We start from the raw sequence: 14,994 nt of genomic DNA on the forward strand, positions 1-14,994 counted from the left end.
AAATGGAATTCATATAGGAAATTCTTTGATTTGATATTTGTTGGTTTAGTAAAGTATACTGTATCTAAGCAATTCATTTCCCTTCAGTTCTCAATGCATGGTAAGTCATTTGAAAAATTCATGGGGTCGGGGTGTCTGGGTGGTTCAGTTGGCTAAGTGTCCAGCTCTTGGCTTAGGCTCAGGTCATGATCTCACAGTTCTTGAGATCAAGTCCCACGTCGGGCTCTATGCTCACAGTGCAGATTCGTTCTCTCCCTCTCTCTCTGCCCCTCCCCTGCTTGTGCTCACTCACTCTCTCTCAAAACAAATAAATGTTCAAAAATTTTTTTTGAAAAAAGAAAAATCTACGTGGTTACTTGGGCTGACCTCGTTACAATCCAGACCAATTTCTTTCATAAACAAAATGGGTTATAGTATCCCAAGTACTATTTCCCTTAGCTTAGAGAAAATATTTTTCTGTCTGACGCTCTCCAAATATTGCACTTTCACATGCACTTCATCTTGGTGTACATAAAGAGTGTGGATGGATAGATCACACTCAGATTCAGACTTCACTTGTTTGTGCATTTATTCATTCATTCACTTTCAGGAGAAGTAAAAGTTAAAGAGGCAGTGAAATAGAGTAAGTTAAATTTAGGGCTATTTGCTAAATTCCTCTATTTTGTTGGTATCCTGCTGCACCAAGGCTGACATTACAGTAATTGAATTCTTGTGCCTGAACAAGAAATGATTTTTACAACTATTCAAGGTGGCACTAAGCCCTGATAAGGAAAAGGGATGGCTCTTATCCTTTAGTGATAAGTTTTTCATCTTTATGATATCAGGGTTTTGATAGGCAATGAATTCCATTAAAGAAGGAAAAGGCATACATTAATAAATATCACCATTTGAAAATGAAGAAAATAAGATACGGAGAGAACGAGAGGTATAGCCAATTTTACCCACTAACCAGTGACTGCATCAAGTATAGGACACACATCACTGGTCTCTATTGTTTAAATTTGCAGTGCCTCCAAAATAATTAGGGCATAAGAAGAAGAATTAAGGTAGATGAGATAAAAAGGGAAAACATATAGAAAATACCTGGAAGAAAATAGGAAACATCCCAATCCTAGAACCCACAGATAATCATTTTATTCTTAATAAAAAACATTACACTTTATGTCACTTAAATTTAATAGCAAAAGAAACTAAAACTCAAGAAACTACCACATTTCTAATAGCCGATTCTTCAAAACTTTATTTTGTAAAAAAAAAAAAAAAAAATCTGCACAAGTTAAAACAGATTAGGAAAAACATTTAATTTTGTTGTAATTTATTTTGGCTTGCATAATTTGGGTTTTCCAGACTATAACACTTTGTCAACTGTCTCATAAAAATGGGAAGTCATCAATCATGTCTGATCCAAAGACAAATAGGCACACCTCTATTTTTCTTCTTCTTCTTTTTTTTAAATTTAAATTCAAGTTAGTTGACATACAGTGTTGTCTTGGCTTCAGGAGTAGAACCCAATGATTCATCTATTACATAAGACACCCTGTGCTCTTCCTGAAAAGTGCCCTAGTAAATGCCCATCACCCATTTAACCCATCCCCCCACCCCACTTCCCCTCCAGAAGCCTTCAGTTTGTTCTCCATATTTAAGAAAGAGTCTGTTATGCTTAAATACAGAGAACAAACTGAGGGTCGCTGCCAGGGTGTTGGGTAGGGGGGAATGGGCTAAATGGGTGAGGGGCATTAAGGAGGGCACTTGTTGGGATGAGCACTGGGTGTTATATGTAAGTGGTGAATCACTAGATTCTATTCTTGAAATCATGATTACACTATACGTTAACTAACTTGGATTTAAATTAAAAAAAATAATTTAAAAAGAGTTTCTTTTGGTTTGCTTCCCTCTCTGTTTTTATCTTATTTTTCCTTCCCTTCTCCTATGCTCATCTGTTGAGTTTCTCAAATTCCAAATATGAGTGAAATCAAATGTCTCTGACTGACTTATTTCACTTAGCATAATACCCTCTATTTCTATCCACGTTGTTGCAAATGACAGCATTTCATTCTTTTTTTATCACCGAGTGGTATTCCATTGCGTGTGTGTGTGTGTGTGTGTGTATATGTGTGTGTGTGTGTGTGTGTGTGTATACCTTATCTTCTTTATCCATTCATCGGTCGATGGACATTGGGCCCTTTCCATAATTTGGCTATTGTTGATAGTACCGCTATAAACATTGGGGTGCCTGTGCCCCTTGAATCAGCACTTTTGTATCCTTGGGATAAATTCCTAGTAATGCAATTGCTGGGTTGTAAGGTAGTTCTATTTTTAATTTTTTGATCACCTCCATACTGTTTTCCAGAGTATCTGCACAGAGTATCAGTGTTTGTATTCCCACAAACGCTGAGAAGAGGGTTCTCCCTTTTCTGCATCCTTGCCAACATCTGTTGTTTCCTGAGCTGTTAATTTTAGCCATTCTGATGGGTGTGAGGTGGTATCTCATTGTGGTTTTTGATTTGTATTTCCCTGATGATGAGTGATGTTGAGCATCTTTTCATGTGCCTGTTAGTCATCTGGATGTCTTCTTTGGAAAAGTGTCTGTTCATATCTTCTGCCCATTTCTTCACTGGATTATTTGTTTTTTGGGGTGTTGAGTTTGGTAAATTCTTCATCTGATATGTCATTTGCAAATATCTTTTTCCATTCCATCGGTTGCCTTTTAGTTTTGTTGTTTCCTTTGCTGTGCGGAGGCTCTTTATCATGATGAGATTCCAATAGCTCATTTTTCTTTTTATTTCCCTTGGCTCTAGAGACATGTCAAATAAGAAGTTGCTGCAGCCTAGGTTGAAGATATTGCTGCCCATTTTCTACTATAGGATTTTGATGGGTTCTTGTCTCACATTTAGGTCTTAATTTTTTTTTATATTTATTTATTTCTGAGACAGAGACAGAGCATGAGCAGGGGAGGGACAGAGAGAGAGGGAGACACAGAATCAGAAGCAGGCTCCAGGCTCTGAGCTGTCAGCACAGAGCCCGACACGGGACTTGAACTCACAAACCATGAGATCATGACCTGAGCCGAAGTCGGTCGCTCAACCGACTGAGCCACCCAGGTGCCCCATCTATTTTTCTTATAAAAGATCAAAACTTAAACTCTATTCCTGTGCTATAATGCTCTAAGAGACATTAATAAAGGATACATCTGTGAGCAAAACAGCGTATAAATTCTATAAATCACATTAGTAAATGAAATATGTTTTCCAGGATGGTTAGTAGTCACTGTTAGAAACCCTGAAAGTGACCATCCCTCTACTGAATTGCCTAAACAATGACCCTTTGTCTGATTAGAGCAGTGTTATGTCTTACCTCCCATTAATTGTTAAAAAATCACAGTATCTTTTATTTGGACACAATTTTTTGATCAGACACTTGTTTTTCCCCCACTTTCTTAATTGTTTCACCTCACAATCAGAAGCAGCATGTCATAATTATACTGGGTGTTAATAAATTTTTGTCATCATCTTTATTTAAAAAAATTTTTTTTAACATTTATTGAGACAGAGAGAGACAGAGCATGAACGGGGGAGACTCAGAGAGAGGGAGACACAGAATCTGAAACAGGTTCCAGGCTCCAAGCTGTCAGCACAGAGCCTGACGCGGGGCTCAAACTCACGGACTGTGAGATCATGACCTGAGCCGAAGTCGGCTGCTTAACCGATTGAGCCACCCAGGCACCCCATTATCTTTATTTTAAATTGGATATATTCTTTATTTTTAGCTTTCTCTTTTAGAGTCTCACCTTCAGCTCAGGATAATTTTCTTTCATTATTTTTCAGTGGCTTCCTTTCTTCCATACTCTTCTATCCACTTATGAAATTACTATTAGATGGATCTTAGTTCTAGATCTGTACTCAATGTTGTTTTCCTTTCGTGTATTCTAAGTCTTTGTCTTTTTTCTTTGTATTATAGATTCACTCACCTTTTCTTCTAGAATACTAGTTTAATTTTCATCATATTTTGACACTCAAATTTTTAATTCCGAAGAACTCTTTTTTTGTGTGTCTGTAATGAAATTGCTCCTTTTTCATAGCAGCCTTGTTTTGGTTTGTGTATTTGGTAGCTTCCTGGATCTCTCTGAGAATGTCAATTAGATTAAAAAAAAATTTTTTTTTTAATGTTTATTTTTGAAGGAGAGAGAGAGACAAAGTGTGAGTGGGGGAGGGGCAGAGAGAGAGGGAAACATAGAATCCGAAGCAGGCTCCAGGCTCTGAGCTGTCAGCACAGAGCCCAATGCGGGGCTTGAACTCACAAACCGGAAGATCATGACCTGAGCCGAAGTCGGGCGCTCAACAAACTGAGCCACCCAGGCGCCCCAATTAGATTTTTTTAATTGTTGCTCTTCTTATACACTTTATTCTGTTCTACTTTCCCTAAGATCAATTGTTCCTTTTATTAATTTCATATTGTTCATGTGTATCAAATGTTTGGTGGTCTTTGATCATCTATTTATATTCATGAAGGACCAGAGCAACTGAAAGACTGTCATAGGGATTTCCCCTCTCCGTGTGTGTTTGGACATATTTACTCAACAGGGTTCTTAGGTTGAATGGGAGGGTGGACTGTATGCAGACAGTTAAAGGGGCTAAGGCATGTTGACAAGTCAGATGCCATCTGGAGCATGTGAAAAGAAAACAGGCAGGTTGGTAGACCCTCACAATGATCAAAGTAAGGAGAAACTTAACATGAAAGAGGAATGTAATTCTTCTTGGGTTGAGCAGCCTTTCCTTTTTTTATCCCCTCCATGCCCACTGCGGAGACCAGTTCGGCTCTGCTTTTGTATTTGGTCCAATTGCCAAACTCTGAAACCTTCCTAGGAAGATCTTTCTTTGATTTTAAATGTCCTGGGGTCAAGGGGTGCCTGGCTAGTTCCTTTGGAAGAGCATGCGACTCTTGATCTCAAGATTGTGAGTTCAAGCCCCACATTGGGTGTAGAGATCGCTCAAACAAACAAACCTAAAAAAATAAAGTCTACATAGTCTGGGAAGTTGAGTGGCCTCACCAGTTCTGCTATACTGGAAGAAATATTTTATTGATTGCTCTGATAATTAGTCCTCAACATGCTTCTTTTTTTGGATCTGTTGTCACTGTACTTAGGGTTTCTCTCTCCAATGGAAGGAACAGCTCATACCTCTGCAATAACTTTCTACTATTTTTTTTCTTTTAATTTAAATTTCTGATTCAATTCAATCTGTTTTCAGCCTTTGGGTCATGTCACCATTTCTTGTTTTCAGCTTTATGCGATATTTTTTCTTTCTTTCTTATTATTTTTTAAATGTTTATTTAATTTTGAGAGAGAGAGAGCAGGAGTAGGGGAGGGGCAGAGAGAGAGGGAGACACAGAATCCGAGGCACTCTCCAGGCTCCGAGCTGTCAGCACAGATTCCGATGTGGGGCTTGAACTCACAAACCGTGAGATCATGACGTGAGCTAAAGTCAGATGCTTAACTGAGCCACCCAGATGCCCCATATAATATTTTTTTTCTAAGGACGTATGCTGAAAATGATGCAGTAAATATATGTGCTTAGTGCATCATCTTGAACCATTTGTTCTAGTAAATTCATGTTATATTTACTCAGGATGATAGTTAATGACTTACCAAGAGTTAATTATTCCATTATGATCAAAGACAGCCCATTAGAATCTATTTTTTAAATAATATACATTGTAGTACACAAAGCACTTGATCTCCTATTTTCTCTTTAATCTGGAAATCTTTTAAGTATAGTTTTCTTTACCTCTCTATTTTCCAACTAAAGTTTCAATCAAAGGTTCTTCTTAAGTCAGTGAATTTAAGTTGGGTATTTTCAGAAAGCAATGGTCATTTATACCAATATGCTTTTAAGACAGTCTGAGTTTGGTTATAAAGAGATTTAATGCAACCCTCCAGTTTAACTTGGAGGACTGAGTCACCCCTGTAATGACATGTTTCTCTGAGCCACCACAGGCATCCTTTGCCACTCAACCTCTGCTTGGCATCAGGTGACTAAAGGGCCAGCAGCAAACAAAAGCAAAGGTAAAATATACTTTTTGTTCTGTTGGAAAAAATTTAAGGACTGTTTTTAAAAATATGCTTTCTTAGGGGACTTAGAAGAAAACTGATTTTGTTTTATTTCTTGGAATACCCCAATTTCTTTTCTGGCCTAACTTTATTTACTTTTCAAATATTGTACCTTTCAAAATGTGAGCTTGCTTTTACGAACCTAACACTGTACAAAATACATTTGTCACTGACAGTTATAAGTTAAATTTCAGTTAGTTTTTTATTATACACTTGTTTTTGAAAATGATTGTCATGTTAATGACTATTCAAGGCTTGCTTCATTTCTCCTCTACATGCATAATTTCTTTGAAAAGCACCTTTTTGCAATATGTTGGGTTATCATAACCTAATACTTAACTCACAATAGCATCAGAATGTGTTCCTCAGAGTAGATTAGAAAACTAACTGTAAATAAGGCACAGGAATGTATGGCTTTATGACTGAGCTACAATTTTAATATTTTTTTATAACTGATAGCTGTGAAGGATTCCTCAAGCTAACTTTATATACCTAAATGGTTTTATTTAGACTATAAGAGCATTTCTTTATTGGATAAAGATTTTATTTTATTTTATTTTTTAAAGATTTTATTTTTGCATAGTTTTTAGTGAAGGATATTTTTAAAGATCTGTTCCATTGTTATCGTATCTACACTGATGGGCAGTATTAGAGAACTTATTTGGAAAAAGAATTCAGTTTTAAGGAAATATATGACATTTAAAAGGGTTCAGAAAATGGATTTTTTCATATAAATAGGTTTTTTCTTTCCAAATACTGATAAAGAGAATGAATACTTAGAGATAATAATCAAAAGATATTTCCAATAAGGAAATCTCTTAGTAATTGGGCAAAGGATATACACATAGATAGACAGATTAGATTTTCCAGAAAAGAAAGAACAAGTACCAAAACAATATAAGAAAGATAAATCATAAACCATTTAATGTAGAGAGAGAAAGCTTTAAAGTCAAGAAATTTCCTAATGATGAAGAAAAAATTTGTCTACTTCACTGGCTACATATATCAAAGGTAAGATAAAAGATTTGAAGAATTATGAGCTGAATAACATAGTGTAATAAAATTTGGTATCTCTAACCTCTTTGCCAGTTCCTGAATCTAGATACTGATGTTGATTTATTTCAGCCTAGTTTGTAAATCAGAATCCAGTTTGATGATGGAGGGAAGATATCATGTTGAAGTGTTCACAGATTTTCAACATTTAAGTGGAGTCATGAGAAAAGAGTTGAAAAGATGCTAAATGGAAAAAGTTAAAAAAAAACTTTAGAAAATAACAAGTTATAAAAAATTCATGTGCAGAGATTCAGAGTTCATATTCTTTATGATTTTTTGAGAGTTATGATACCTACCATATTTTCTTAGCAATAAACTTTGTGAACCTGGTTCTTTCTCGGAAAAAGCTTCATCAAGTTCAGTAGTTATACTTACATCATCATCTATAATTACTTGTTTGTTGAACTGTTAGTCTCCTTAGGGTAGCACATTCCTTGAATTTTTCAACATATAATAGAAGTGTAGATGCTGCGAATTTCTGACAGGAACAGTTTCCAGTTGTCTTTTTTTCACAGAATGAAGTCTTTTAAGTGAGCACAGGCCCAGTGCCCATAATTGGTCCAAATAAATGAGTTCCATGTTCCGTCTTATCAAGAATATTTGAAAACAACACATCTCACTCTTCAAGGAGCTCTATTTCTTAGACCTATTATACTGGGTGGCTCAAGAATTGGTTGGAATTGCTCTACCTCTGTCATAGGCATTCCAGAACAACCTCACTTGATCCTTAGTCCAACCCAGAACCTGCAATTGGAACATTTCTGAATTTCCTCATTGTAATAGGAGACCCTTTCAAGGTTACATTTGGAAATTAAAATCTATTTCCAAACATTTTCAAGTTATATGGTTTGCAAAATTAGATAGCAATTGATGGCTTTCATTAAATAAACTTATTTTTAAAAAATTAAAAAATCTTTGTATGAAAAAGTATCCATTTATCATTAACTACCATTAATGCAGAAACTCAACTTTCTTTACCTATATCCAAATGTAACACAGTTCTCATATCATGTGAATGGATAACCAAAGTAGAGGACACATTCTCTAATGATCTGTTTAAAATGCATGCAAATTATTGATTAGTTAGATACTGTATTTGGTGTTTCAACAGTTTGTTATTATTTTTTTAGGAAACAAAGCATAATCCACTTGGTTGCACAATAATTACTACATACTATCTGTTACTTAAACCTGATGGAGATTAGCCTAACTGGCACAGCCCATTGCAACATCAAGAGTTTCATCATCATCCAGCAGGTGTATCTGTAGTGAAAGCCTAGTGCCTTGGAAGAAGATAAGAGATAGCTACATAGCTGATCATACAAGATCAAAACCTAAAGAGTAAAGAAAAATACATGCAAACATGATTTCACAAGCTCTTGCTTTCCTCATGTGCCACAATCTTTTTAGATAGCTTAATTTTAATGAGTTTGACAGTTTGTGTTCAGGTTTACCAAAGGTTGATGGAGATATTTCAGGTAGGAAACATTAGTTGCCATGTCAGTGGGCACTACAAACTCAGGTGTGATTCAGTTGAGTACCAGGAGATCAGACCACAGTGGTGAGAAGTCCAGAGAGCAATTCAATTCAGAGAGATCTTGGGCAGAAAATCTGTCCTGTGTGGCAATGTCAGCAAGAGGGTTACAGAGTTGCAGAGAGGCATGAGGGGAGGGGTGGTGGGCAAGATTCCAGCCCATATTCATAAATTTTAAAGATTAGAATTTAAGTTCATAATTTTAATTTTCAACAGCCAACACTTTATGTAGCTCATAAGCAGAAAACAGACATCTATACTGTGTTTGGATTTATAATATACAATCATTATTCGTCATCATCATCCCCCCAAAAGACAGTATTGTGACACATTGGAAAGACTAATTGAAACAACAATAGTAAAAACTGAATATGACAGACAGTGAAACTTGTTCTAGTGTGTTGATAATGGTAACTAGCCCTGGAGTCTAAGATTTTGAGCTCTGCTTCATACTGGCTTCTGTTATACGACCTCTGAAATGTCCTTATTTTGTGTTGTAAAATAGCCCAAAAGGATATTTGGACAAAATTTTGTAAAAGCAGTAAGATTTGAGAAAGTATTTATTAGAGAGAAGTGTGAGGAAGAATAAAAAGGAATAAAAATAATGCCAGGAACATTTGAAGAATTAGAAAAAAAACTGTCAGAATTTAAGCTTTGTCAGAAAGGTATAACTGGATAAAATACAATGGAATTAAAGTGCTTAAGAAATCCAAGGAAAAATGACCTGAAGTTGAATAGGTAAAATCCACCCTCCTGAGTTATTTATAATTAGGTTGGATAATTTTCCAAAACTACAACATAGTCAAGGAAAGAAGAAGAACCAAAGCATCTTTTTCATATTCAGTCCCTCCAAGTACTTTTATGGTTGTGACTGGAGTTTTGCACTGTTTACAATCAGAGAAGTCCTATTTCTCTATAGCATCTTTTTCCACTTGTAAGAAATAATGTACTCATATTGTGCACAGCATTTTGTGGTGCGTAATACTACTAATCAATTTCTTCAAGCCAATCTTCTATGTTTCTACTGAACATCTACTAAACCATTAACCACCATTAGTTTTTCTTTACCATAGATAATTAACCAAGCTATAATTAGCTCTTAATACCCACATGTCAGATACAGTGGTAACTTAAAGTGTTGGCTGATGGTGTTTACCTCAACTACAAATAAAGGGGGGAGGGGACTTTCTTATTTCCTAAAAAGGGCTTTTCTTGCCAGATTTCAGAAAAGCATACCTTTTCTCAAATAACTTGATAAAAAAATGATCTATGTAATAAAATCCAACTCAGATGTTAACTTTTCAGGAAGCCATGCCTGATTCCCTATAATCAGAATCAGTTTATATCTTCTTCTTTTTTTTTGTTTCAAGAGAACTCTATTATTTTTTGATTCAAATAATGGTTTTGAATAACTGCTTCATCAACATAGGACAAGAGTCTCAGAAGTTGCCACTCAAAGAAATATCATCCACTTTTTCCCCTCAGCCACCAGCTCTCCTTTCTGGAGACAAGCAACATAACTAATCCTTGAGTGTCCCTCCAGATATATTTCTTAGTACTCAAACTATATACATATACATGAACAAATAAATATAAATACAAATATAAGTATATCCCTTTCTCAGAAAAATAATGGCAGTATTCTATACACATCTTATTTCTTAAAAATGTTAAATATATGTATGAATATGTATATAAAACAAACATATACCTTAAAGAATAATTATGGTATCTGGTGAATATCCATGTCAATATGTAGAAACAACTTCATTCTTTGTATAGTTGCATAATATTCCATTGGGTAGAAGCCCACAGTTTCACAACTTCTGAATAATGGACATTCGATTCCAAACTTGATGATTATGGGCAATGCTGCAATGAATAACATGGAAGCAGAATTTCTAGGTAAAAAGTTTTGTGCATTTGTAATTCAGATAGAAATTTCCAGTTTTCCGTTTCCTTTGGGAATGCACCATGGTCATTTACTCTTTCCTCATTACAAACAATTTGGAGTCTGTGCCTGCACATTTTACCTTGCTCAGATTTTTACCGTGTTAAAATATGTATGCTATACAGAGAGATGGGTGCCATTTGTAAAAAAGCCAGTCCAACCTTAGTTTCCAAGACATTCCTGTCACAACTCAGGCAGGATATAAAATTAAGCCATTAAATTAAATTAAAATATTGTGATCTGACTACAACCTTTGGTGTCTCACATGCCTGCAGCTTCCACTCCAATCTTGTGCCCTGACATTCAGACCTAGTATGTGAAGAATCCAAGTCAAACTCTCCTGTGTAAGTATGGTTCCTGTCCCCAGGCCTGGGGTTCTGCCTCAGCTCCCCTTCCCTAGTTTCTGTTTGTTTACCCTGCCTAATATCCCAGTTCTTCCAGTCAATGACTTGGGTCATATCTTGGAGGAAGGGGGTGTTGTAAGTTATCATCTTGACTATGGACATTGAAAGGACTTATGTAACATTTCACAGACCACTAGATTGATTTACCGTTCACAAACATTAATTAGAAAGCTGAAGATTCAAATTAACCTAATGTTATTTTAAGGAGCTTAGTTAAAAACAGGTTGACAGAGGGAACATTTTATGCAAAACGTGGTCCTGAGACTTTGTGTGCTTTTCCAAGAAAGCTGTTGATCTTGGCTGCAAGAAATTTCAAGTCCTAAAGGAAAGTAATACTTTTTTGACAAAGACTAAGTATATACACTTTTGCATAAGGACAATTATACTCTCTTTCAGATAACATTTCATAAAATGCAAATCGTTCTTGCTTCATAAAAAAATGTGGCCTTTCCCACTGAAGAGCGAATTTTCCATGAGCAAGAGTGACACTGAAATAGTCATTTTTATATACTCACAAAACTTAAGTTTATCTTTTAGGAATGAGGGAAGAGAAGGGAAGTGGTTTTATACAATCAAGATAGTCCAGTAGTTTTAAATTTTGTTCAGACGGAGGGACATCAGTGCTCTTTGATGTAACACAAAATAGAGTTATAATAAAACTCAGTACCTAATGATGAATTGTGGGACTTACAGGATATCATCATAGAGTGGATTCTATTTAAATCAATGGCACTGAGTTTTTAAGAAAAATGTAGGGGAAAAACTTAATTGAGAAACTTCTATCCATCAAAGTGTATTTTTTCTCCTGCTGGAACAGCCAATTTTCACAATGTTGATATTTCATGAGAAGAATTTAAGAACCATCAGGATAAGACACCAGTTGACAATCAGACTAAGGCAGGAACATCCTTCAGAGGGAAAAACAGAAGCCTATTATTGGCGTTTGCTTTAATAAGCTTTTATTAAAAGCAGATTAACAATTAGTTCTGCAGAGCTGAGGGTACAGCTTTGAACTCAGTGGCCGTGCTGTAGCTTCCATTCTGATAAATATTTATGCTTATAGTTCTATTATTAGCAAAATATCACTTTGGCCAACCCTTTCCTCAAAGGTTTGGAAATAAAACATTGCATTTTTAAATTTCCAAAAAAACGGGGTTCATTGGGATCCCCATTTAGGGATTAGGACTTTGAGGATACCTTTTTAAACCTTATGGATTTAGAGGCAGACACTTGGCACCTTAAAGGTTTTGATTAAAAAAATCTCAATATCGGGGCGCCTGGGTGGCGCAGTCGGTTAAGCGTCCGACTTCAGCCAGGTCACGATCTCGCGGTCCGTGAGTTCGAGCCCCGCGTCGGGCTCTGGGCTGATGGCTCGGAGCCTGGAGCCTGTTTCCGATTCTGTGTCTCCCTCTCTCTCTGCCCCTCCCCGTTCATGCTCTGTCTCTCTCTGTCCCAAAAATAAATAAAAAACGTTGAAAAAAAAAATTTAAAAAAAAAAAAAAAAATCTCAATATCATGAAAAAAAGAAGAGTTGTAGATTTGGAAAATTAATTCCTTTCACAAATACATTACTGGATGGGTGTGTATGTTTTTCAAAGCATTCCCAGAGTATTCCCCTCTATTTAGAATTTGGAGTTGCAATCCCAATTAAACGCAAACTAGCAGGATTAATTTATAGATTTTTAATATTATTAGTTTTCATTGTGGCGATCATTAAAAACACCGTGAACTTCCGAATATCTGGATTCCACGACATTCATCTGTGTTCCGGATTATTCCAAGAGTCTCCTTATCGGCTTCTGCTGCTTCTCTCTTGTGCCCTTTCCCTTTCAGGCTGGCCTCAACACAGCAGCCAGAGGAATCCAGTTAAGCCCAGTTCAGACCAGGTCGTTCTTCTCTCAAAACTTTCTAATTCTTTCCCATCACACGTAGAGTGAAAGCCAGAGTCCCAACAAGGCCCTACAAGACCCTGTCTCTTACCTCTCTCTTTTATCCAGTCACCGGGTTGTTTGAAGTTTTTCAAACAGGGCAGAGATCCTCCTGCTTCAGGGCCTTTGCATTTGTGTTCCTCCCATGCTTTCCCAAACTTCCAGGCTTACTCCTTTTCTCTTTCAGATCAGTGAAGCCTTCCCATCTAAAATGAATCCTGCTTTATTTTTTTCTCTGCCGTTACCACCTTCCAAGGTACTATCTACTTTATTTACTCATCTTGTTTATTGTCTGTCTCCCCTGCAAAGATTCAAGACTTGTAGGGCAGGGATTTTTGTTTGCTTTGATCAGTATTCCTAGGACTTAGGGTGGGAACCTGGTTTATAGAAGGCGCTCAATAAAAATTTCCCGAATGCTCAGTAGTGTCTTTACACAGGTGTCAATGCCCCGAAGACTGCTGGGAACGCACCTACAGTTAACTGGGTTGGGTTTATTACGGGTTCCAGCAAGGGAAAATGCCCAGCATGAGAAACTGTGAGGTTGCTCAGTAAGAGGGTTGTCAGCAAGAGCCTATGACAGAACTCAGGATTTAGCTGAGTGACCTGGCAGAAGGTCTAAGAAAATGGAGATTTTCTCCATATTGGATGTTGTCAGAAAGCAAGCACATATCCATACTTGGGTAAGGAATAGCAGTCATTCCGGCAACAGGAGAGAAGGATGTTTGATATTTTATGGGTTGCACAGTGACCTTGTTTTTATGTGTGCTTGGACAAAATGAAAAAGTGGCCTTGCTCTGTCTCATTTTATTACAGTCTGAGATTAAACTTGTGTGAGGTCGGTATTCTGTGAAATTGTTTGTCTAATAGGGGAATAACACGACATAGTTCTAAGTGCCTCCAGTTTCTGAAATCTGGATGTTGCTTTTTTTTTTTTTTTTTTTTTTTTTAACGTGTCACAAGCAACTAAACTTTTGTGGGGAAGGAGTGAGAGGGGAAATAGTAAATGGAGGATAGAAACTTCTCTGCAGACTCTTGTATCTGCACATGGCACGCCTGTCTCTCTCAAGGGCCCCCCCCCTTCTTCACCATCCTTCACTGTCAGGATGGGGGAACCATAATGAGGTAAGGGTTGAGGCCTGCTTGATATAAGGCGGTCCCCACTTTTCTGTTATTTTTTCACATTCTCCTTTAGTGGGCTAAGAAGAGCAGAACTGCGAAGCTGAGTCAGAGTAGTTTCAGCTAAACCTTCCTCACTATGGCTCTTCTCTCCAGCAGGGCACGGGTCTGAGGAGAAAACCACCTCCCATTACCCTCAAGTTTTCAGGGATGTGCCACTCTGCTGGGAATCATTTGTTCAGGGGCCTTCAAAATGTCTTCGCAGAAGTTTCCCTGTGGAAGGAAGGGAACCAGTTCTTCATACATGTTCCCAGAACAAACCCTGTTCCTATGAAGAGAAAACTGGTGATAAAATTTAGGGGAGAAGTCCAAGCGACACTCCTCACTCATCCCCACCCCAAATATCTTGCCAACTCTTCCTAAAATTCCAGCAATTAGAGATGTGCTGAAAGAAGCAGACCTTTCTGGGTAGATTGCAAGAGGGGGGGAGGAAGAGAGAAAAGGAAGGTTGCTGTTGGTGACTCATGGTTAAGGGTGGGTAATTGCACAGACTGTTACGCTGTCATGACTGGTCGAGATACAGGTAGAGCTCAGTGGGGATTTGGGTGGCACGGGCAGGATGAACTAAAGGGGGTCCAGAGGAGTTCTGAAGCAAAGGGCATGTTGGGAGGGAAGGCGTGCGTAGGTTCCCTAGTGAAAGGGTGGGTAAGCAGGCAGCCAATGGCTGCATAATGGGGGCAGGGACCAAAAAACTTTCCAGAGGTGCCAGGTGAAGGGATCTCCTCCCAGAAAGCCATGTTTAATTAGGAGAGTGACAGAGGGTGTACCAGCACTGTGACCTGCCTGCGTGGGAAGCAGAAAGCTGACACATACAGCAAGCAGAAGACACAGGCACTGAACTT

At 37.4% G+C, this 14,994-nt stretch overlaps 1 long non-coding RNA gene across 1 annotated transcript in view; it reads right to left on the bottom strand.

The window, feature by feature from the left end:
- Nucleotides 1–13,204, bottom strand: part of LOC109268921 (uncharacterized) — a 43,436-nt gene extending 30,232 nt beyond the window's left edge. The window contains exons 1-2 of the long non-coding RNA XR_002080840.2: nucleotides 13,029–13,204; nucleotides 10,405–10,565 (exon numbers count right to left, since the gene is read on the bottom strand). This is a non-coding gene — a long non-coding RNA (uncharacterized LOC109268921). The remainder of the gene's footprint in view (nucleotides 1–10,404; nucleotides 10,566–13,028) is intronic.
- Nucleotides 13,205–14,994: the final 1,790 nt, after the last annotated feature.

Source organism: Panthera pardus, unplaced genomic scaffold, assembly GCF_024362965.1.
Source record: "Panthera pardus isolate Hobbes unplaced genomic scaffold, ASM2436296v1 HiC_scaffold_8, whole genome shotgun sequence".
In the NCBI taxonomy this organism is placed as follows: Eukaryota; Metazoa; Chordata; class Mammalia; order Carnivora; family Felidae; genus Panthera; species Panthera pardus.